At 28.6% G+C, this 26,633-nt stretch overlaps 1 protein-coding gene across 1 annotated transcript in view; it reads left to right on the forward strand.

Moving 5' to 3' along the window:
- dlt (codanin-1 like protein dlt) overlaps positions 1-26,633 on the forward strand; it is a 217,403-nt gene that overhangs the window by 54,311 nt on the left and 136,459 nt on the right. The window lies entirely within an intron of this gene.

Here is a 26,633-nt window from a genome sequence, read left to right on the forward strand (position 1 = left end):
CTTACACTGCATAGTGTGCTTCAAATAGTTGCTGGAAATAAAATAATGGGAAAACACTTACTGATACTAGTACACAAGAAATTAGAAAGAAAGTGCGGAAAGTATGCTAAGAATAGAGACAAGTAGAATAGAGAATAGTAGAATAGAGAAGTAGTAAGAATAGTAAAAGATCAACGAACAGTATTCACGGCCAAAAGACAAACAGTTGACAACATAAGCATACTATGACATATTTTATAGAAAATATATCAGGGAAACAACCACAACAAAAAATATCAGGGAAACAACATATATGGGGAATTCTGAACTTTGACAATTGGTAGCAGCCAACTACATCTTTGTGGCTATATCTGTTAATTTATCAGTCTGTTTTGCAAAATCGGAATGGATGGATATAGCGTACAACAACACGCGCAAATGATAAAAGGGTTTTATTAACATGGATATTCTATTCGGGCAACGTTACGTGCGCTTCGCCCATTTTACGGTCGCCATCGTCATACCCATCGATCCCCATCCGTAACTTACAAACTGAAGGTAAAAGACCATATATATATATATATATATATATATATATATATATATATATATATATATATATATATATATACATATATATAACAAGAAAAAGGTTAATGCGAGTTGATAGTAAAATAAAGGTAACAGGTATCGGCATAGCTCGCTACAAAGGAAAAAAAATATAATAAAATATTTGTATAAGATGGAAGGCCACCGTATATACGTATTTCTGACTATTGGTCGTCTTCAGTACGGTGCAGCCAAGTTAGAAAGGGAGCATATTAACTTGGGAAAGGATCACTACAGGAGCAATGCGACCAATTTGTGGCAATAATGTTAGAAGACTCTGAGGTTTCCAGAGCAACAACTAACACATCCACGGAGGAAGCTAAGCACCTGAGGAAAGGAATATGCTCCCTTTCTAACTTGGCTGCACCGTACTGAAGACGACCAATAGTCAGAAATACGTATATACGGTGGCCTTCCATCTTATACAAATATTTTATTATATTTTTTTTCCTTTGTAGCGAGCTATGCCGATACCAGTAGTTGCCTTTAATATATATATATATATATATATATATATATATATATATATATATATAACGACGTGTGTTTAATGAATTGGTTCTGAAGCAAATGAAAACTGCCCCTAATGTTCATCTAGAAAGCATTTTCAGATGCTTTCGATGAGTCCCATTTTTGAATGAATGAGTACGTCAACAAACACATATTTTTTTAAATTTGGGATGATTCCAATCCAGATGGCACCCAATAGCGTTCCAAAAAGTCACCGTTTGGTTTGGATTTTACTCTGGCGGCGTCATGGCCCATATTTCTTTGAGAACGACGTTGCCCATTCTATCACCGTCAACGACGAGCGCTATAGGTCGATGATTACCAACTTCTTTTGGTGTGAATTGGATGATATAGACACAAGCGGCTCAGGGTTTCAGCGTGACGGCACTACGTGCCACACAGTTCGTGCAACATTATACATTCTGCACGGACGATTTGAGGACATGGTCATCTCACGTGGAGGAGATATGAACTGGCTACTGAGATAGTGAGATTTGACCCCGTTAGACTCTTTTTCTAGGGTTTTCGTAGAGCTACAAATGCAAATAGGACAAAAAACATCGAGAATATACTACGCAATAAATAATACGATATTGGGAAAAGGCGAAATCAGTAAACAAAATTGCATATATATAACGCAATCACATGAAATATATTTACACATGAAAGTGGCCATAGAAGCTTTTAAAAAACCAAAATAGATTCCACAATGCAAACGATGTCAAGAGTACGGACATACACAAAATTATTGTAGGAAAGAACCAATATGTGTAAAATGTATCTGGAAACATTAAAGATTGTGAAAAGCCACAAAATAAAGAACCTAAATGTGTACACTGTTGTGGTGCCTCCCAGCTAATTACAGAGGTTGCAGCACTGATATAGCTCTTCAAAAGTCACAGAACAAACATACCTACAATCACATCATAAAACAAGCAGCAGACATTGATAATTCTGTATAAAACCATCCAAGAGATGTTAACCAAATCCAAACATACGCTCAAATAGTCTAAAGAGCCAAAATAAGAATGATCCCAATTCGATATCAAACATCCTACACATACTAATTGAACGCATGAATAAGCAAGAAGGATTCAATTAAAAAAAATCTAGAAAGAATAAATATCATAGAAACTAATAGAGAATAAAATAGTAGAAGAGTTTACATCGGAACGCAAATGGCGTTTTACAACCTTAACAGGAGATCCTGTTTACCTTACACAACCAAAAAATCGATATATCGAAGTATACATCGATACAATGCATATCAGAGACACACTTAACAAAAAAAACATACATTAATCCGATAGGATTAATGTATGATTTATTAAGCCTTCCAGGCAGCTAGTCTAAGTGTCAAAACAAAAAAATATGACGTGACAACAGCAGCTTCATATTTTGACCCAAAATGTAATCTAAAAACAGAAAATTTCGTCCAGTTGCTCAACACGCTTGGATAAAATTTATCATTGGGGCAGACTTTTACTAAAAACACCGTTCAAGTTAAGGTTAACCAAAACAAAAGGGAGAAAATTGCATGAAGCAATAGAAAATATAAATGGAAAATCGCACCCAACTGGAAAACCCACATATTGGCCAAGATCTGTAAAAAAACAAAAATGTATTAAATAACCTCACGCAACAGTTAAAAAGAGAAATATATATATATATATATATATATATATATATATATATATATATATATATATATATATATATATATATATATATATATATATATATTGAATTTGAAATTTCCGCGGGAGCTATATGTGGTTTCAGTTGTTTTCCGGGTTTGACTCCGCGTTAAATATTTTTGGTTTTTAGAAAAACCATTGTTTTGACGACGTTTCGGCAAGGTCACACTTGCCATTGTCAAGTCAGATTCTGCTTCGTCTTGATGTTACAGGCTTAAGTTCGCCTGTAACATCAAGACGAAGCAGAATCTGACTTGACAATGGCAAGTGTGACCTTGCCGAAACGTCGTCAAAACAATGGTTTTTCTAAAAACCAAAAATATTTAACGCGGAGTCAAACCCGGAAAACAACTGAAACCATATATATATATATATATATATATATCGAGAAAAGGAGTACGACCGTCAATCCAAAATAAACTAAGGTACACTCGAAGAGTGGTGGGTTTTTGGTCAAAGTGGAGAAATAAAAGACAAAGAAGGTGGCTACTTCATCTATTTATTGAAGACGTTTCGCTTTCTGCTCAGAAAGCATCATCAGTTCATCTAAAAAGAACAATATGAAACCAAACATCCATAGAGAAATTACAATAAAAGTGTGTTACCTTACAAAGACATGTAGCAGTCAATGATGTTAAAAATATGAAAAAGCTTACGAAACTGGACATTTAGAGTTAAAGTTGTATAAAACAATTAATTGAAACTAGGTATAGTTTGCAATTTAACAAAATTAGCACAGCAAAAGAACATGTGATAAACATACATGTATATAAAAAAGTTATTATAAAAACTTAAGTAAAAAACATTAAGGTTTATTTTAAAGTGTAAAGAACTAGAAAGATCATGAGAATGCACTTCCAACAATTTATCTAATCAATTAGATTTTAATTTTAACTTTAGGTAACATTATAAGTTATTTAAGATTAATATAGTAATAAAGATAAAATGAAGTTACCAGTCTTAAGCTTACTGACTCTCGCAGGTAAATGAATTTACAGGTTTAACACCCACGCACACAACGTGAATAGATATGGCCTTGAGGTCAAAATGACAAAAACAGCAAGGCAAAATACCAACCTCTATATAATAGGGCGGTATATTCAAAGAATGTGATAAATTTGGTTGACAGCTTGTCGTTAGAAAACCAAACAATGAAAGGAAAAGGTGGTTAAAATCACCATTTACCCTACAGTGGTTGATCTGTCAACAAAGAACAAAGTATGCGAGGTCAATCCAAAATATCATATATAATAATATTATGACGTCACTGGTTAGCTAGCCAACAGGTGAAGATTAATACAACTTCCACAGTCCAAAGGTTCAATGCATTTGGGACCGTAATGAAAAAGATTCTATGAATCAATTTCAGTTTAAAATTTTATCAAACAAGTTCATCAAAAGGAACAATTACTTAATTATGTAAAAGTGATATTGACAAATAGTTAATAAAATGTAAGTTGATAAATCTAAGATAAGGAAAGAATAATTTATTTTATTTTATTTTTATTTATATTTATTATATGAAAATGTGATAAAAAAAACCCATTGTGGGACAAAATTTAAGTTAACAACATATCAAGCCAACATATCGTGCCATTACGGCACGATTACTTAATTTCCATATTTCTAAGGTTCACACTGATATTAAATTTATTATTTCTCAAATCAATAATGTCACTTCTTTTCTTGATAATCATCTTCCAGACAATTTGTTGGACACTTTTGAGTCATCTTTACATAAGAAATTTCATTTTGTATAACATAAATCCATGGCACACCTTCGTAAGAAGCTTAATAACTTAGACACTCCCCAGTTTAAAAAAATTCCATTTAATCCGAAGTGGATTAAAAATCTATCTAGTACAGAGGTTCCTCAGGACATTCTCGAGTTGTTATCCTTGGGCCCCAAATTTGGCTTACAGCCAACTTTCAAAGATTACTCTGTTAGTAGAATTTTAGCAGATGTGGAAAATATTTTGTCACATGCTGACAATTCTGACCTTTTATCTCTTAGGTCTTCTTCCAATAATATTCTGTTGAACTATTCTAATCGCCCTAGACAACCCATATTGGAGTTAGATAAGATTTACAGGGAGACGGTATCTTTTTTAAAAACTCACCCTAATCTTCTCGTTCTTACAAGTGATAAAGGGAATGCCACTGTCCTCATGGATAGAGATCAATATCTTAACCTCAGTCAATCGTTGTTAGATGATGATAGATACTATCAACCTCTTTCTGCCAACCCTTGCTCTAAATTTACAAATAAAATAAATAAATTCATTACACATTTAAAAAATATAAAGATCATAGATCAACCACTTGCAAAATTTTTACATAATTATGATGGATATGCTCCCAGATTTTAATGTCTACCTAAAATACATAAGCCCACATTGAGCATGATTCCAATTGTTTCCTCCATTAATTCACCAAACACTAATATTGCGAAATTTTTAACTGACATCTTATCTAAATCTTATAATTATAATAACAACTTTAATATTGTTGATTCTTTTCATTTTAGTGAATTTATTAATAATTTTGAACTTCCACAAGGCTACATTTTAGTGAGTTTTGATGTGGTATCTCTTTTCACTAATTTACCTCTTTCTAGCGTTATTACCTCCTTAAGAAATCACTGAAACTCCATCCAACCAAATTGTCCTGTATCCTGGGATGTATTTGCAGAACTTTTACAATTAATATTTGACACTAATTTTTTGGTCTTCAACGACAAATATTACCTTCAAATTTTTGGGACACCTATGGGTTCCTCAATCTCTCCCGTCCTGGTTAATTATGTACTGGATGATTTAGTATCTGACCGTTTGGGTCTTTTAGATTTCCAAATCCCTTTTATTAAACGGTATGTTGATGACTTATTACTAGCCTTGCCTCCAGACAAGATTCAGGCCACCTTGTCTTTATTCAATGAGTTTGATCCTCATTTACAGTTCACTGTTGAACTTGAGGACTCTAACACAAATAGTATTCCCTTCTTAGACATGCGTGTCATTAGAATGGGAGATAACACCCTAACTACAAGTTGGTACAGGAAACCAATGGCCTCTAACAGGTTTCTCAACTACCACTCTTGTCATCCCTTTAAATATAAATTAAACCTTATTAAAGCTTTAAGCTGCAGGCTAAATAGACTGACACATCCGATTAATCGAAGGGAATCCCTTCAATTACTCAAGAATATTCTGATTGAGAATTCCTATCCATCCTCCCTTATTAATAAATACCTTTTCGTTCAAAGCTATGGTTCTTCTTTAAATGACGTACCCAATGGTGACCAACTTATAATAATATCAAATAATTCAATTAACAACACTGTTCTGCCTAATACTGTACTTGGGAATCCAACTACCCATTACTCATCGTTACCTTATTTTCCTCAAGTTACTGAGAAACTCGTTAAACTGTACAAACATAACAACGTACCGGTTAAAATTGCAATTAAGAATGCTAAGACTGTCAGGAATTTGTTTTCTAAAACTAAAACACCTCTGTCCCTTCTGGAACAAGTTAATGTAATATATCATATACCTTGTGCTGAGTGTGACTCATGTTACATCGGTCAGACAGGTAGATCACTGAGAGGGTGTCTTACGACACACCGCAGTGATATTAATTTATTTAAGCATACTTGTGCTCTTGCCCAACATGCTATTAATACTAAGCACGAAGTAAACTTTAATGAAGTTAAAATTCTTGGCACTGAACGCAATCTCGTTAAAAGACAGTTTTTAGAAATGTGTTCAATATTAAAACATCCAAATACCCTTAATAAGAGAACCGACATTAGTAATTTGAGCCAAATTTATCACGCAATAATTTTGCAGAATTAGGCTTGATATGTTGTTTACTTAAATTTTGTCCCACAATGGGGTTTTTTTATCACATTTTCATATAATAAATATAAATAAAAATAAAATAAAATAAATTATTCTTTCCTTATCTTAGATTTATCAACTTACATTTTATTAACTATTTGTCAATATCACTTTTACATAATTAAGTAATTGTTCCTTTTGATGAACTTGTTTGATAAAATTTTAAACTGAAATTGATTCATAGAATCTTTTTCATTACGGTCCCAAATGCTTTGAACCTTTGGACTGTGGAAGTTGTATTAATCTTCACCTGTTGGCTGGCTAACCAGTGACGTCATAATATTATTATATATGATATTTTGGATTGACCTCACATACTTTGTTCTTTGTTGACAGATCAACCACTGTAGGGTAAATGGTGATCTTAACCACCTTTTCCTTTCATTGTTTGGTGTTCTAACGACAAGCTGTCAACCAAATTTATCACATTCTTTGAATATACCGCCCTATTATATAGAGGTTGGTAGTTTGCCTTGCTGTTTTTGTCATTTTGACCTCAAGGCCATATCTATTCACGTTTTGTGCGTGGGTGTTAAACCTGTAAATTCATTTACCTGCGAGAGTCAGTAAGCTTAAGACTGGTAACTTCATTTTATCTTTATTACTATATTAATCTTAAATAACTTATAATGTTACCTAAAGTTAAAATTAAAATCTAATTGATTAAATAAATTGTTGGAAGTGCATTCTCATGATCTTTCTAGTTCTTTACACTTTAAAATAAACCTTAATGTTTTTTACTTAAGTTTTTATAATAACTTTTTTATATACATGTATGTTTATCACATGTTCTTTTGCTGTGCTAATTTCGTTAAATTGCAAACTATACCTAGTTTCAATTAATTGTTTTATACAAGTAGCTACCTTCTTTGTCTTTTATTTCTCCACTTTGACCGAAAAACCCACCACTCTTCGAGTGTACCTTAGTTTATATATATATATATATATATATATATATATATATATATATATATATATATATATATATATATATATATATAGTAAACTCTTAAATATTGGGGAAATCTGCAAGAAAGACTCTAATGAGTTTCAATTGTTTCGCCGAACGTTTTCGCCAAAGAGAATTAATTTGGCTTCTTCAGGGCTGAAAGAGAATAAATTATAATTAGCTACCATATATTATCTAATATTATCTATTAAAAACATTATTGATCTTACCGTAACTTAGAATTGTAGAGTTAGAATGTTAAAAAACTTAGCTAGTAACAACATAGTGGTGTTTTTTGTTACTATGTGCAAAAAAAAGTTTTTTTTAACGTTGGAAATGTACGGTAGCTTTGAACTTAGAACGCAAAGGCTTACCCAAGGTTAATCGAAAAACCCAATGTAACTACATTTAAAAGGAGGTAATTCGTTGAATTGTCGACAATAACTAAATTTTTGACTGTTTTAATTAAATGTTTAAATGTTTAAAAAGAAAGTTTAAATGTGAGGTTCTGTTTTACCAGAACGCATGTGCTGACAATTCAAGTAGTTCTTTTAAATCTTTATGTCGTTAAGGTTCATTGGTAAAACCGAATGAAGTTAAATCCCAGTATAGGGAAATATTATTTTAGATTTTCTTTTTTAATTATATTATATTGTTCATGTATTATTATAATAATATCTTATTGAGATGTGTCTAAGAAAAGCAAGGGAACGTTATATTTTTTAGTTAATGAAAATTAATTATTAAAGTAGGTTAGTTGTTAATGGATATATCAGTCAAGTTAGTTATCTGTGATGTTGTATTGTTCTTGGTATCTGATTTAAGTAAGAAGTGGTATTTCAAAAATGTGACGTAAGAATTTAAATAGTCGACGTTTATTGTCAATTTAGATTATACGCCATTGAATTAATTTGACATTATGGCTACTTAAGTAAAGAACAAAATTTAAATAGTCGTTGTAAAGAGTATAATAATAATTATGTGACCTATTTGATTTAAAATGGATTCAGGATTTTTTTATACTTTGGCAACTATGTCAACTTCGATCTCTGACGTAGATAATGACGTGCAACGGTTTGTAAATTAGATGGACTATATATATATATATATATATATATATATATATATATACAGTAGACTCCCTCTATAACGAGAACTGAAATGACAGACTAATTACCTCGTTATAAGCCGATCTCGTTATATCAAACAATCATAATACTGTGCATACATATGAATCTGTAGTTTTCTAAACCATTAACTTCCTATAGTGAAGCCATTCGGAGCAATATAAGATGCTAATAAATATTGTTTGAATGGCGTTTTTGAAAAAGAGTTTTTACTTTTATTGTCAATGAAATATATTAAAACATAAAAGAGTTGTTTACTTTTATTATCAATGATATACGTTAAAACAAAAAAGCTGTACTTATATTTTTTTCCAACTACATAATGTATAAATCGTATTTTCAAGGATAACATAAACTATTGCTTCTGCAATTTTAAGAACTCTGTTATTTTTAACTGCTTTAAATGGTCCAATATCATTCTATCATATATTTTCTAAAGATGTGAAACAGTTGTATTTATTCATTGTAAAGAAGTTTATTGCGGGCTGCAGTTAAGTTGATTGAGGGGCTGTTTGAAAAGGTATTTATTTATAGCCACGACCGGACTAAAAACGTAAAAAACACGTTTTTGGATCTTATTTTCTCTCGTTATAACCAAATTTGCCTCGCTATAGACGGTTATAGTTCAATAGAAATTTCACGGGACATCTAATGTATCTCGTTATAAGCGAAACCTCGTAATAACCGTGTTCTTTATAGAGGGAGTACACTGTATATATATATATATATATATATATATATATATATATATATATATATATATATATATATATATATATATATATATATATATTGTTATGATGTGTTTTTTTTGTTTGAATGATGAGCAATGAGTATTTTTAATAATATAATATATAGGGTTTTTATCGCGGTTCTCAAAGAATTAGCTTGTAAGTACTTTTTTAAATTATCTTTATTATAACTATTATGAAACACACATATATATCTAACCTAGTCAATGTAAATTTAAAATAAACTATCTTTAAACTGATATTCTTATAAAACTAATTAAATTCTATAGACAATCTAAAATTTAAACAAACTATCTTCAAAATTGAAATTGTTATGACACTAACTAAATTATATTAACAAAATTTTGTACCTTTCTTTCACTGAATGCCTAAATGAACTATTTTCCACTAAGTATATAGATTCTAATCACCACTGAATGTCTTCTTACTTCAGTTATCCTTCTTTTTGTGAAATTACTTTTTTCAATTATCAGCTTCTACCAATTTAAGATATAGTTTTCTTCACCAGCATCTATACACCACCAGCAAACACCATTTATATTTATTCTTCTTTTCAATATACCAATATCCAATTATTATAAGTTGATTTATACTAATCTCCAACCACAATATAATTTAATTTCTTCCAATATACTTTTATAATCTTCAATAATTATTTGTGTATAATTATAAATGTGCATTAATTATATGCATAATTTTTAATCTTCATTTAACTCACTATATTAAACAATTTGACTATTTGTACTTGATTCACTGACTCTAACTAACTTTCATAATAAACTGCTTGACTTCTGACTAAAAACTTCTAAAAACTGCTAAAAACTGCCATAAACTGCCATCTTGAATCCAAATCACGGGTATTTATATCTTTTGGACATTCTAGAACCATCTCGTAAGAGATCATGTTCCAATTTGTTCTATTTCATACTTGTATGAATTTTCTGGAACAAACCATTTCGCAAACATGGCCATCTCCGGAGATCCAGAGAATTCCATTCTTTTCTATTAATAATTTTGTTTACATTTAGGCTTTTCAGATCAGAATATATAATTAAATTAGTAACTTAACATTCTAATTTAATAAAATACACATTTCAAACAATATATTATTATAACCCACTTTATATTCGTAAATATTTTTAAACGTCACTTCAGAGTATAAATATCTGTCAATCTCCGAGAGTATTTTTGGTTGCCTAAGCACATGGCTCACTTATATATATTTACAATATTAAAATACAACTTTTTACAATTATTATGCTAATTTATTAAAAATGCCCTCACATAAATATATTTTTATTAAATTCTCTAGTATATAACTTATTTAAAACAACCAAATATCTAATATTATGTAGTATATAACTTATAAATTATTTTCTATAAACCCTAATCGTCACAATACCCCAAAAATAATATTTAAAATAAATAATTTACTTATTATTTTTTTAAATATTAATTTTCTCATACCTTATTAAATTTAATAAATCAAAATTTTTTTTTATTTAAAATGTGTTAAATACATCCCTGTTCGCTGTCTATGTCAAAACAGAGAACAACGGAGCACAGTTCGGCTATTCTATGGTCAAACTGTCATGTCAAATGGAGCAATGGATGCAATATCAGAGAATAAAATATAACCTTAATTAAAAATATAATCGATATGGTGTTCTGTTTATTTATAGACAAAATCTAGGAATTATTTCCATTCAAAATAACTTTCATCAATATAAATTGGTAAGTTTTTCCACTTTATTGTATTAGAAAAACATTTTTATAGCAATTATAGTATCTAACCCCAAATTATGATTTTTAGGGTACAAATTAATTTCCATATATACAAAATTCAACAAGTATGATGTCAAATTGATTCAAAATAATGAAATCTACCATCTACCATTTAACAAATCAAGTCTATTGAATAAAATGGATATATCAGTAAGTTATTAGTGTTATTATATTTGTGTTAAAGGTATAGAAATCATTATTCAATCTCTTCATGATATTGAAAAATGTCGTTGATATGAAATATGCCTCTTAGTCTGTTCTCTGCATCTATTAACACATAACTATTTAGTCCATTCTGATTTTCAATTGTATATGGACCTTCAAACATTGGTTGTAATTTCTTACAACGGTTTTCTTTAACATTACTTTTTCTAAGTGAACGAATTAACACTAGGTCTCCTTTTTTAAATGTGATTGGTTTTTTTATATTTCGATTTTGTCTTCTGATATATTTTTCAGCTTTCCTCCTAATTCGGTTATTCACTTTCTGCATTACTTGTTCTAACATATCCTGATTATATTCACTAATCCACTTTCTGTTTCCTATATGGCCAAACATTAAATATTCTGGTACTTCCTCTGTATTCAAATTATGTGTATTATTTAAAAAATACTCTACTTGTGGTATATGTTGCTGCCAAGTTTCGTGTTGATTTTGGCACAGTATCCTTAAATATTTTATAACTTCTTTAATATATCTTTCTGCAGGATTTGCCTGAGGATGTCTGATACTTGTAAAATGAATGTTGATTCCCTTTTTCTCACAAAATGTCCGAAATTTTTGGTTGTTAAAATATGTAGCATTATCTATTATGCAATTTCTAAATGGTCCTATTTCTTCGAAAAATTGATTAATATATAATTTTAATGTTTTAACATTTGTTCTAGAGCAGGGATATAGTTTAATAAATTTTGTATATAAATCAACTATCACTAGTATATGCTTTTTTTCTGTTGGACTGAGAACTAAATTTGAAATAAAATCCATGGAAACTGTATTTAGTTTTTCATATACAACATTAGATTTATATGTGTTCTGGTTTTTGAAATTCTTTTCTTTGTTTAGTTGACATATTGGGCATTGGGTAGTAATTTCCTTTGCTATACTTATGTCATTCTTTGCAAAATAATTGTCCCTAAATAGCATCCATAGCTTTCTTGAACCAATATGCATATAATCGTTATGTAAATTTTTCAATATTTTCTTTGCTAAAGTTCTAGTTATTACATATACTTCTATGCCATTTATTATTTTATAATATACTCCATCTTTCCTAAGGACTTTTTGTTTTTCACTCAAATTGATCTGATCTCTTATAATTTCTTCTCTAGAATATAATCCAGTACTGTCTACTAATTGATTTAATCCAATTTTTATTGTTCGCTGCCCTTTTTGTGATGTATTTTCTAACCTTGATAAAGCATCTGCCACTATATTGGATTTTCCAGAAATGTATTTGATTTCAAATGAGTATTCACTCAATATTAGACTCCACCTATGTATTCTACTGTTTCCATATTTGTTATTTAATATAGACGTTAAAGCTTGGTGATCTGTTTCTATTGTAAATTCATTACCCAACAAATAAAATCTTAATTTTGTGACACAGTGTATTATACTTGCTAGTTCTAATTCTGAAACTGAGTAACCCTTTTCATGTGGCTTTGTGATTCTTGAAATGAATTGTATTGGGTATTCGACCCCATCATGTATTTGTAATAATACCCCTGATAATCTCTCTATTGATGCATCTGTTCTTAATATGAATGGCTGTGTGTAGTCAGGATAGTATATTTTCAAATTTGACAGAAAAATGTTTTTAATCTCTTGGAATGCTAGTTCTCTTCTCTGATCACATCTCCATTTTACACCTTTTTTCAGTAGTTCAAGTAATGGAATTTCTTTTATACTTAGATCTGGTATCATCCTTTTATAATAATTAATTATTCCAATAAATCCTCTTAAAGTTCTTAAATTGTGTGGTGTTTTATATTCCTGAATGACTTGTGTCCGTTCTGGATCCATTTCGATTCCCTTAGTGTTAAGTTTATAACCTAGATATATGACTTCTTTTTGAAAAAATGTACATTTTTCTTGATTTATTTTTAGTCCAACTTTGTCTAATCTATTTATTATAATTTTTAGGTGTTTCTCATGATCTTCAGCCGTTTTAGAAAAAATTAATATATCATCAATGTAGTGAATTACAAAATGTTCATATTGATCCAAAATATCATGAAGACATCTACATAGAGCACTGCAAGATGATTGAAGTCCAAATGGTACTACTTTGAATTGATATACTACTCCATCTATCTGAAATCCTGTATACTGTCTACTTTTTCTTTCTAGAGGTATTAACCAGAAACTATGCTGTAAATCGATTTTAGTGAAAAATGACATTCCTGTAATTCTTCCTAATATTCCATCTATACTCATTGGTGCTTCAAATTGCTTTTCAGTAATCTTGTTAATATTCCTTGCATCCAAACATAACCTGATTTCACCTGATCTTTTTCGTACTACTACTATGGGGTTAATAAAATGTGTGTCTGCCTTCTCAATGATCCCATCTTCTAACATATTATTAATTGTTTTGTTTACTTCTTCTCTGTATTTATATGGTATTGGGTATGATTTTGTTTTAAAATCTTTTTCTTCTTTAACTTTTATACTATGGATATAATTTTGTGCAATTCTATTTTCTTTATTGACAAGTCCCTTGTGTTGCTGCAATATGGAAATGACTATTGATTTATATTCTTCAGGGCAATTTAAAACTTTCATCATATCTTCTTCTTTACAAATCACATTATTCTTCAATATGTACTCATTATTCCTTGCTTCCAATTTTACGCACTCCGCCTCGTAGGCATCCATCTGCTTAAAATTTCCATTCCTTAAATATTCACTACAATAATTATTCTTTACATTCTTTTGGGACATTTCCCTATCATCAAAATACATTTCTTCTTCATAAACATCATTATTTTCTTTTAATAATATCCTATCAACTCTTATTCCTTCTTCCACCTCATCTTTCTGCATAAATTTAATTATTTGCCCTTCCAAAGTTACCATTTTTTCTTCAAAATCTATCTTTACTTTCTTCTTTTCCAATTCATCATTTCCCATTAATATATCAACACATAAATCCTTGACAATAAATCCTTGCATATTAATTTCTTTATTAAGAATATTAATTTTAAAATTGGCTAGTTTATCAATTTCACCCAACTTCTTATTATTTGCACCAATAATTTTAATTTTTGGAATCTTTATTATATCTGATAGTTTTAATGTATTAAAAATAAAATTCTCCGAGACTAAAGTACTTTCTGAACCAGTATCTATCATAATTTTAATCATTTTATTTTTGGCCAAAGCATTTATATAAATTAAATTAATAGATTCAATAATTTTATCTTCATCTAAAGAAATAAATTCAGAAGGTTTTTCATAATAGCAATGGCCTAACTTGTAATTCAGAAAGTTTACTGCACAAAATTTTGATTATTAGAATTGTCAGATTGTATCCGACCACTTGGATCTGATGTCCTATGTCTTTCCCTACTATGACTTCTACTCACATTTTCCTGCCTTGTACTACTTCGTTCCCTGTCTTCGCAGCTTCTATTCCTTCGAACACAATTTACCTGTCTGTTATAGTTAGGTCGCTCTGTATTTCTTCTATTATTAAAATCTTGTCTATTATTATTAGTACTGTTATTAAAATGTTGTCTATTATAATTAGTATTATTATTAAAATTTTGTCTATTATAACTAGTATTATTATTAAAGTTCTGTCTATTTGGATTAGTGTTAGTATTATTAAAATTTTGTAAATTATCACCATACCTAGTATTATTGTTATATGATTGTCTATATTGTTGATTATCATTTTTATTATATTGAAAAGTATTGTTGTTTTTTCTGTTGTTATTATTACTTGTCATATTGCCTCTTTGTATTCTTTGAATAAAATTAATAAAACTATCTATTGTTTGAATATTTTGTACAGTTACGGTTTGCACAACATCAGCATCAAAATGTCTAGATACATTTAAGACTGTTTCATCCTCTCTAAGTGGTGGTTCTAAATATTTTGCAACTGTTATCAATTTCAATGCATAATCTACCATATTTGATTTTAAATTTTGATTATACTTTCCAAAATATAGAATTTCTCTAAACTTGGCTTGCTCTAGTTCACCCCAATAATAATTTAAAAATTTATTTTCAAATGTTTGAAAATTATCTAAATCATTCTCAATACTAGCAAACCAAGTTGCTGCATTGTCATTTAATGTCACTCTAATATAATCTTTAATATCATTAATATTATTCACTAATCTTAATTTATGTTTTAAACTATTTATGTATACTCTAGGATGCAAATTTTTTATATTACCAGAGAATTTAATCCCAGTCTCATTTGTTAAATTTAAGTAAGGTCTCCCTATGTCTCTCATTTGTGAAATATCATCTATTCTCTGTTCCACATTTCTTATTTGATTACAATTTATTTGGATATTTTGTTGTATATCGTCTAATTTTTCTTCTGTGTTTCTCCTGTCTTCGTTAATTTTTACTTCTAAGTTACATTTCTGTAACTCTATTTTCTGTTCTATATCTATCTTATTATCTTGAATAATCCTCTTTACTTCTGTCCTCTCATTGTCTATCCTTTTCTTGTAGTCATTCCGTATACTTTTTATTTCATTTGCTACTTTTTTCTCTGCAGCTTCAAGTTTTTTATCCATTTGTTTTACAATTTTATTATTATTATCTTCTATTTTCTTTTCTAATTTTCTATAATTCTCTTCCAATTTCTGTTCCAATTTTTTTATGTCTTCTTTGATTTCTTTTGAATTCTCTTCCATTTTTTTCGTATTCTCTTCCATTTTCTGTTCCATTTTTTTCATGTCTTCTTTGATTTCTTTTGAATTCTCTTCCATTGTCTTGTTCATCTGCATCATTAATGACATCAAAGCTGCCATATTGACATTTTCCTCTCTTTCTGGATTCATTTCTGCAGTATCTTGTGGAACTTGAACTAAACTCTCCTCTTGTATAGGTTGTGTTTCTACTTCCACATCTTCTTCATTCTTTTTGCTTCTTGTACCTTTCTTTCCTTGAGACATTTTGAGACTTTACTTGTTCAAATATAATTAAAAATAAAATCTATAATTTTTTCTTTCTACTGATAATTAATTTACTTATATGAGAGCACTTATCTTCCCAAACTAATTCTTTTAAATAGAGAGCCACCGCGTTGGGTGCCAAATTGTTATGATGTGTTTTTTTTGTTTGAATGATGAGCAATGAGTATTTTTAATAATATAATATATAGGGTTTTTATCGCGGTTCTCAAAGAATTAGCTTGTAAGTACTTTTTTAAATTATCTTTATTATAACTATTATGAAACACACATATATATCTAACCTAGTCAATGTAAATTTAAAATAAACTATCTTTAAACTGATATTCTTATAAAACTAATTAAATTCTATAGACAATCTAAAATTTAAACAAACTATCTTCAAAATTGAAATTGTTATGACACTAACTAAATTATATTAACAAAATTTTGTACCTTTCTTTCACTGAATGCCTAAATGAACTATTTTCCACTAAGTATATAGATTCTAATCACCACTGAATGTCTTCTTACTTCAGTTATCCTTCTTTTTGTGAAATTACTTTTTTCAATTATCAGCTTCTACCAATTTAAGATATAGTTTTCTTCACCAGCATCTATACACCACCAGCAAACACCATTTATATTTATTCTTCTTTTCAATATACCAATATCCAATTATTATAAGTTGATTTATACTAATCTCCAACCACAATATAATTTAATTTCTTCCAATATACTTTTATAATCTTCAATAATTATTTGTGTATAATTATAAATGTGCATTAATTATATGCATAATTTTTAATCTTCATTTAACTCACTATATTAAACAATTTGACTATTTGTACTTGATTCACTGACTCTAACTAACTTTCATAATAAACTGCTTGACTTCTGACTAAAAACTTCTAAAAACTGCTAAAAACTGCCATAAACTGCCATAAACTGCCATCTTGAATCCAAATCACGGGTATTTATATCTTTTGGACATTCTAGAACCATCTCGTAAGAGATCATGTTCCAATTTGTTCTATTTCATACTTGTATGAATTTTCTGGAACAAACCATTTCGCAAACATGGCCATCTCCGGAGATCCAGAGAATTCCATTCTTTTCTATTAATAATTTTGTTTACATTTAGGCTTTTCAGATCAGAATATATAATTAAATTAGTAACTTAACATTCTAATTTAATAAAATACACATTTCAAACAATATATTATTATAACCCACTTTATATTCGTAAATATTTTTAAACGTCACTTCAGAGTATAAATATCTGTCAATCTCCGAGAGTATTTTTGGTTGCCTAAGCACATGGCTCACTTATATATATTTACAATATTAAAATACAACTTTTTACAATTATTATGCTAATTTATTAAAAATGCCCTCACATAAATATATTTTTATTAAATTCTCTAGTATATAACTTATTTAAAACAACCAAATATCTAATATTATGTAGTATATAACTTATAAATTATTTTCTATAAACCCTAATCGTCACAATATATATATATATATATATATATATATATATATATATATAGTTATACATATATATATATATATATATATATATATATATATATATATATATATATATATATATATATATATATATATATTGTGACGATTGGGGTTTATAGAAAATAATTTATAAGTTATATACTACATAATATTAGATATAAAAAAGTATTTGATTATTTTAAATAAGTTATATACTAGAGAAATTTATAAAAATATATTTATTCTCTACGGAATGGAAGCATGGACACTGACTGTTGCATCTATGAATCGGCTCGAAGCTTTCGAAATGTGGTGTTATAGGCGCATCTTACGTATATCCTGGGTTGACAGAGTTACTAATGTGGAGGTCCTGCGTAGAATGGGGAAAGAATGTGAAATTCTCATGACCGTTAAAACTAAAAAGTTGGAATATCTAGGTCATGTAATGAGAAACCAAGAACGTTACGGCCTTCTCCAGCTGATTCTCCAAGGGAAAGTAAATGGTAAGAGAGGACCGGGAAGAAGACGCATTTCCTGGCTTCAAAATTTGCGAAAGTGGTATAACACGACTACCACTGAACTGTTCCGCGCTGCAATAAGCAAAGTGAAGATAGCCGTGATGATCGCCAACGTCCGGAACGGATAGGCACTTTAAGAAGAAGATGTGAGGGCATTTTTAATAAATTAGCATATGATAATTGTAAGAAGTTGTATTTTAATATTGTAAATAGATTTAAGTGAGCCATGTGCCTAGGCAACCAAAAATACTCTCGAAATTTGACAGATATTTATACTCTGAAGTGACGTTTAAGAATATTTACGAATATAAAGTGGGTTATAATAATATATTGTTTGAAATGTGTATTTTATTAAATTAGAATGTTAAGTTACTAATTTAATTATATATTCTGATCTGAAAAGCCTAAATGTAAACAAAATTATTAATAGAAAAGAATGGAATTCTCTGGATCTCCGGAGATGGCCATGTTTGCGAAATGGTTTGTTCCAGAAAATTCAGACAAGTATTAAATAGAACAAATTGGAACATGATATCTTACGAGATGGTTCTAGAAATCCAAAAATATATAAATACCCGTGATTTGGATTCAAGAGGGCAGTTTTTGAAAGTTTTTAGTCAGAAAAGTTTTAGATAGTGCAGTCAGAAGAGTTTTTTAGAAGTTTTTGAGTTTTTTAGTCTGAAGTCAGGCAGTTTTTGAAGTTTTTAGTCAGAAGTCAAGCAGTTTATTATGAAAGTTAGTTGGAGTCAGTGAATCAAGTACAAATAGTCAAAATGTTTAATATAGTGAATTAAATGAAGATTAAAAATTATGCATATAATTTAATGCACATTTATAATTATACACAAATAATTATTGAAGATAAAAAAAGGTATATTGGAAGAAATTAAATTATATTATGGTTGGAGATTAGTATAAATCAACTTATAATAATTGGATATTGGTATATTGAAAAGAAGAATAAATATAAATGCTGTTTGCTGGTTTGGTTGGTGGTGTATACATGCTGGTGAAGAAAACTATATCTTAAATTGGTAGAAGCTGATAATTGGAAAAAGAAATTTCACAAAAACAAGGATAACCGAAGTACGAAGACACTCAGTGGTGATTAGAATATATATAGTGGAAAACAGTTCATTTAGGCATTCAGTGAAAGAAAGGTACAAAATTTTGTTAATATAATTTAGTTAGTGTTATAACAATTTCAATTTTGAAGATAGTTTGTTTAAATTTAGATTGTCTATAGAATTTAATTAGTTTTGTATGAATATCAATTTAAAGATAGTTTATTTTAAATTTACATTGGCTAAGTTAGATATATATGTGTGTTTCATAATAGTTATAATAAAGATAATTTAAAAAAGTACTTACAAGCTAATTCTTTGAGAACCGCGATAAAAACCCTATATATTATATTATTAAAAATACTCATTGCTCATCATTCAAACAAAAAATACATCATAACAATTTGGCGCCCAACGTGGGGCTCTCTATTTAAAAGAATTAGTTTGGGAAGATAAGTGCTCTCATATAATTAAATTAATTATCAGTAGAAAGAAAAAAGTATAGATTTTAATTTTAATTATATTTGAACAAGTAAAGTCTCAAAATGTCTCAAGGAAAGAAAGGTACAAGAAGCAAAAAGAATGAAGAAGATGTGGAAGTAGAAACACAACCTATACAAGAGGAGAGTTTAGTTCAAGTTCCACAAGATACTGCAGAAATGAATCCAGAAAGAGAGGAAAATGTCAATATGGCAGCTTTGATGTCATTAATGATGCAGATGAACAAGACAATGGAAGAGAATTCAAAAGAAATCAAAGAAGACATGAAAAAAATGGAACAGAAAATGGAAGAGAATACGAAAAAAATGGAAGAGAATTCAAAAGAAATCAAAGAAGACATAAAAAAATTGGAAGAGAATTCAAAACAAGTCAAAGAAGACATGAAAAAAATGGAACAGAAATTGGAAGAGAATTATAGAAAATTAGAAAAGAAAATAGAAGATAATAATAATAAAATTGTAAAACAAATGGATAAAAAACTTGAAGCTGCAGAGAAAAAAGTAGCAAATGAAATAAAAAGTATACGGAATGACTACAAGAAAAGGATAGACAATGAGAGGACAGAAGTAAAGAGGATTATTCAAGATAATAAGATAGATATAGAACAGAAAATAGAGTTACAGAAATGTAACTTAGAAGTAAAAATTAACGAAGACAGGAGAAACACAGAAGAAAAATTAGACAATATACAACAAAATATTCAAATAAATTGTAATCAAATAAGAAATGTGGAACAGAGAATAGATGATATTTCACAAATGAGAGACATAGGGAGACCTTACTTAAATTTAACAAATGAGACTGGGATTAAATTCTCTGGTAATATAAAAAATTTGCATCCTAGAGTATACATAAATAGTTTAAAACATAAATTAAGATTTGTGAATAATATTAATGATATTAAAGATTATATTAGAATGACATTAAATGACAATGCAGCAACTTGGTTTGCTAGTATTGAGAATGATTTAGATAATTTTCAAACATTTGAAAATAAATTTTTAAATTATTATTGGGGTGAATTAGAGCAAGCCAAGTTTAGAGAAATTCTATATTTTGGAAAGTATAATCAAAATTTAAAATCAAATATGGTAGATTATGCATTGAAATTGATAACAGTTGCAAAATATTTAGAACCACCACTTAAAGAGGATGAAACAGTCTTAAATGTATCTAGACATTTTGATGCTGATGTTGTGCAAACCGTAACTGTACAAAATATTCAAACAATAGATAGTTTCATTAATTTTATTCAAAGAATACAAAGAGGCAATATGACAAGTAATACTAACAACAGAAAAAACAATAATAACTTTCAATATAAAAAAAATGATAATCAACAATATAGACAATCATATAACAATAATACTAGGTATGATAATAATTTACAAAATTTTAATAATAATAACAGTAATCAAATTAGACAAAATTGTAATAACAATACTAGTTATAATAGACAACATTTTAATAACAGTACTAATAATAATAGACAAGATTTTAACAATAGAAGAAATACAGAACGACCTAACTATAACAGACAGGTAAATTGTGTTCGAAGGAATAGAAGCTGCGAAGGCAGGGAACGAAGTAGTACAAGGCAGGAGAATGTGAGTAGAAGTCATAGTAGGGAAAGACATAGGACATCAGATCCAAGTGGTCAGATACAATCTGACAATTCTAATAATCAAAATTTTGTGCAGTAAACTTTCTGAATTACAAGTTAGGCCATTGCTATTATGAAAAACCTTCTGAATTTATTTCTTTAGATGAAGAGAAAATTATTGAATCTATTAATTTAATTTATATAAATGCTTTGGCCAAAAATAAAATGATTAAAATTATGATAGATACTGGTTCAGAAAGTACATTAGTCTCGGAGAATTTTATTTTTAATACATTAAAACTATCAGATATAATAAAGATTCCAAAAATTAAAATTATTGGTGCAAATAATAAGAAGTTGGGTGAAATTGATAAACTAGCCAATTTTAAAATTAATATTCTTAATAAAGAAATTAATATGCAAGGATTTATTGTCAAGGATTTATGTGTTGATATATTAATGGGAAATGATGAATTGGAAAAGAAGAAAGTAAAGATAGATTTTGAAGAAAAAATGGTAACTTTGGAAGGGCAAATAATTAAATTTATGCAGAAAGATGAGGTAGAAGAAGGAATAAGAGTTGATAGGATATTATTAAAAGAAAATAATGATGTTTATGAAGAAGAAATGTATTTTGATGATAGGGAAATGTCCCAAAAGAATGTAAAGAATAATAATGGTAGTGAATATTTAAGGAATGGAAATTTTAAGCAGATGGATGCCTACGAGGCGGAGTGCGTAAAATTGGAAGCAAGGAATAATGAGTACATAATGAAGAATAATTTTATTTGTAAAGAAGAAGATATAATGAAAGTTTTAAATTGCCCTGAAGAATATAAATCAATAGTCATTTCCATATTGCAGCAACACAAGGGACTTGTCAATAAAGAAAATAGAATTGCACAGAATTATATCCATAGTATAAGAGTTAAGGAGGAAAAAGATTTTAAAACAAAATCATACCCAATACCATATAAATACAGAGAAGAAGTAAACAAAACAATTAATAATATGTTAGAAGATGGGATCATTGAGAAGGCAGACACACATTTTATTAACCCCATAGTAGTAGTACAAAAAAGATCAGGTGAAATCAGGTTATGTTTGGATGCAAGGAATATTAACAAGATTACTGAAAAGCAATTTGAAGCACCAATGAGTATAGATGGAATATTAGGAAGAATTACAGGAATGTCATTTTTCACTAAAATTGATTTACAGCATAGTTTCTGGTTAATACCTCTAGAAAGAAAAAGTAGACAGTATACAGGATTTCAGATAGATGGAGTAGTATATCAATTCAAAGTAGTACCATTTGGACTTCAATCATCTTGCAGTGCTCTATGTAGATGTCTTCATGATATTTTGGATCAATATGAACATTTTGTAATTCACTACATTGATGATATATTAATTTTTTCTAAAACGGCTGAAGATCATGAGAAACACCTAAAAATTATAATAAATAGATTAGACAAAGTTGGACTAAAAATAAATCAAGAAAAATGTACATTTTTTCAAAAAGAAGTCATATATCTAGGTTATAAACTTAACACTAAGGGAATCGAAATGGATCCAGAACGGACACAAGTCATTCAGGAATATAAAACACCACACAATTTAAGAACTTTAAGAGGATTTATTGGAATAATTAATTATTATAAAAGGATGATACCAGATCGAAGTATAAAAGAAATTCCATTACTTGAACTACTGAGAAAAGGTGTAAAATGGAGATGGGATCAGAGAAGAGAACTAGCATTCCAAGAAATTAAAAACATTTTTCTGTCAAATTTGAAAATATACTATCCTGACTACACACAGCCATTCATATTAAGAACAGATGCATCAATAGAGAGATTATCAGGGGTATTATTACAAATACATGATGGGGTCGAATACCCAATACAATTCATTTCAAGAATTACAAAGCCACATGAAAAGGGTTACTCAGTTTCAGAATTAGAACTAGCAAGTATAATACACTGTGTCACAAAATTAAGATTTTATTTGTTGGGTAATGAATTTACAATAGAAACAGATCACCAAGCTTTAACGTCTATATTAAATAACAAATATGGAAACAGTAGAATACATAGGTGGAGTCTAATACTTAGTGAATACTGCTTTGAAATCAAATACATTTCTGGAAAATCCAATATAGTGGCAGATGCTTTATCAAGGTTAAAAAATACACCACAAAAAGGGCAGCGCACAATAAAAATTGGATTAAATCAATTAGTAGAAAGTACTGGATTATATTCTAAACAAGAAATTATAAGAGATCAGATCAATTTGAGTGAAAAACAAAAAGTCCTTAGGAAAGATGGGGTATATTATAAAATAATAAATGGCATAGAAGTATATGTAATAACTAGAACTTTAGCAAAGAAAATATTGAAAAATTTACATAACAATTATATGCATATTGGTTCAAGAAAGCTATGGATGCTATTTAGGGACAATTATTTTGCAAAGAATGACATAAGTATAGCAAAAGAAATTACTACCCAATGCCCAATATGTCAACTAAACAAAGAAAAGAATTTCAAAAACCAGAACACATATAAATCTAATGCTGTATATGAAAAACTAAATACAGTTTCCATGGATTTTATTTCAAATTTAGTTCTCAGTCCAACAGGAAAAAAGCATATACTAGTGATAGTTGATTTATATACAAAATTTATTAAACTATATCCCTGCTCCAGAACAAATGTTAAAACATTAAAATTATATATTAATCAATTTTTCGAAGAAATAGGACCATTTAGAAATTGCATAATAGATAATGCTACATATTTTAACAACCAAAAATTTCGGGCATTTTGTGAGAAAAAGGGAATCAACATTCATTTTACAAGTATCAGACATCCTCAGGCAAATCCTGCAGAAAGATATATTAAAGAAGTTATAAAATATTTAAGGATACTGTGCCAAAATCAACACGAAACTTGGCAGCAACATATACCACAAGTAGAGTATTTTTTAAATAATACACATAATTTGAATACAGAGGAAGTACCAGAATATTTAATGTTTGGCCATATAGGAAACAGAAAGTGGATTAGTGAATATAATCAGGATATGTTAGAACAAGTAATGCAGAAAGTGAATAACCGAATTAGGAGGAAAGCTGAAAAATATATCAGAAGACAAAATCGAAATATAAAAAAACCAATCACATTTCAAAAAGGAGACCTAGTGTTAATTCGTTCACTTAGAAAAAGTAATGTTAAAGAAAACCGTTGTAAGAAATTACAACCAATGTTTGAAGGTCCATATACAATTGAAAATCAGAATGGACTAAATAGTTATGTGTTAATAGATGCAGAGAACAGACTAAGAGGCATATTTCATATCAACGACATTTTTCAATATCATGAAGAGATTGAATAATGATTTCTATACCTTTAACACAAATATAATAACACTAATAACTTACTGATATATCCATTTTATTCAATAGACTTGATTTGTTAAATGGTAGATGGTAGATTTCATTATTTTGAATAAATTTGACATCATACTTGTTGAATTTTGTACATATGGCAATTGTTTGATACCCTAAAAATCATAATTTGGGATTCGATACTATAATTGCTATAAAAATGTCTTTCTAATATAATAAAGTGGAAAAACTTACCAATTTATATTGATGAAAGTTATTTTGAATGGAAATAATTCCTAGATTTTGTCTATAAATAAACAGAACACAATATCCATTATATTTTTAATTAAGGTTATATTTTATTCTCTCCATTTGACATGACAGTTTGACCATAGAATAGCCGAACTGTGCTCCGTTGTTCTCTGCTTTGACATAGACAGCGAACAGGGATGTATTTAACACACTTTAAATAATAAAAAAAAATTGAATTATTAATTTATTAAATTTAATAAGGTATGAGAAAATTAATATTTAAAAAAATAATAAGTAAATTATTTATTTTAAATATTATTTTTGGGGTATTGTGACGATTGGGGTTTATAGAAAATAATTTATAAGTTATATACTACATAATATTAGATATAAAAAAGTATTTGATTATTTTAAATAAGTTATATACTAGAGAAATTTATAAAAATATATTTATGTGAGGGCATTTTTAATAAATTAGCATATGATAATTGTAAGAAGTTGTATTTTAATATTGTAAATAGATTTAAGTGAGCCATGTGCCTAGGCAACCAAAAATACTCTCGAAATTTGACAGATATTTATACTCTGAAGTGACGTTTAAGAATATTTACGAATATAAAGTGGGTTATAATAATATATTGTTTGAAATGTGTATTTTATTAAATTAGAATGTTAAGTTACTAATTTAATTATATATTCTGATCTGAAAAGCCTAAATGTAAACAAAATTATTAATAGAAAAGAATGGAATTCTCTGGATCTCCGGAGATGGCCATGTTTGCGAAATGGTTTGTTCCAGAAAATTCAGACAAGTATTAAATAGAACAAATTGGAACATGATATCTTACGAGATGGTTCTAGAAATCCAAAAATATATAAATACCCGTGATTTGGATTCAAGAGGGCAGTTTTTGAAAGTTTTTAGTCAGAAAAGTTTTAGATAGTGCAGTCAGAAGAGTTTTTTAGAAGTTTTTGAGTTTTTTAGTCTGAAGTCAGGCAGTTTTTGAAGTTTTTAGTCAGAAGTCAAGCAGTTTATTATGAAAGTTAGTTGGAGTCAGTGAATCAAGTACAAATAGTCAAAATGTTTAATATAGTGAATTAAATGAAGATTAAAAATTATGCATATAATTTAATGCACATTTATAATTATACACAAATAATTATTGAAGATAAAAAAAGGTATATTGGAAGAAATTAAATTATATTATGGTTGGAGATTAGTATAAATCAACTTATAATAATTGGATATTGGTATATTGAAAAGAAGAATAAATATAAATGCTGTTTGCTGGTTTGGTTGGTGGTGTATACATGCTGGTGAAGAAAACTATATCTTA

The sequence above is a fragment of the Diabrotica undecimpunctata genome, chromosome 3 (assembly GCF_040954645.1).
Source record: "Diabrotica undecimpunctata isolate CICGRU chromosome 3, icDiaUnde3, whole genome shotgun sequence".
NCBI classification, from domain to species: domain Eukaryota; kingdom Metazoa; phylum Arthropoda; class Insecta; order Coleoptera; family Chrysomelidae; genus Diabrotica; species Diabrotica undecimpunctata.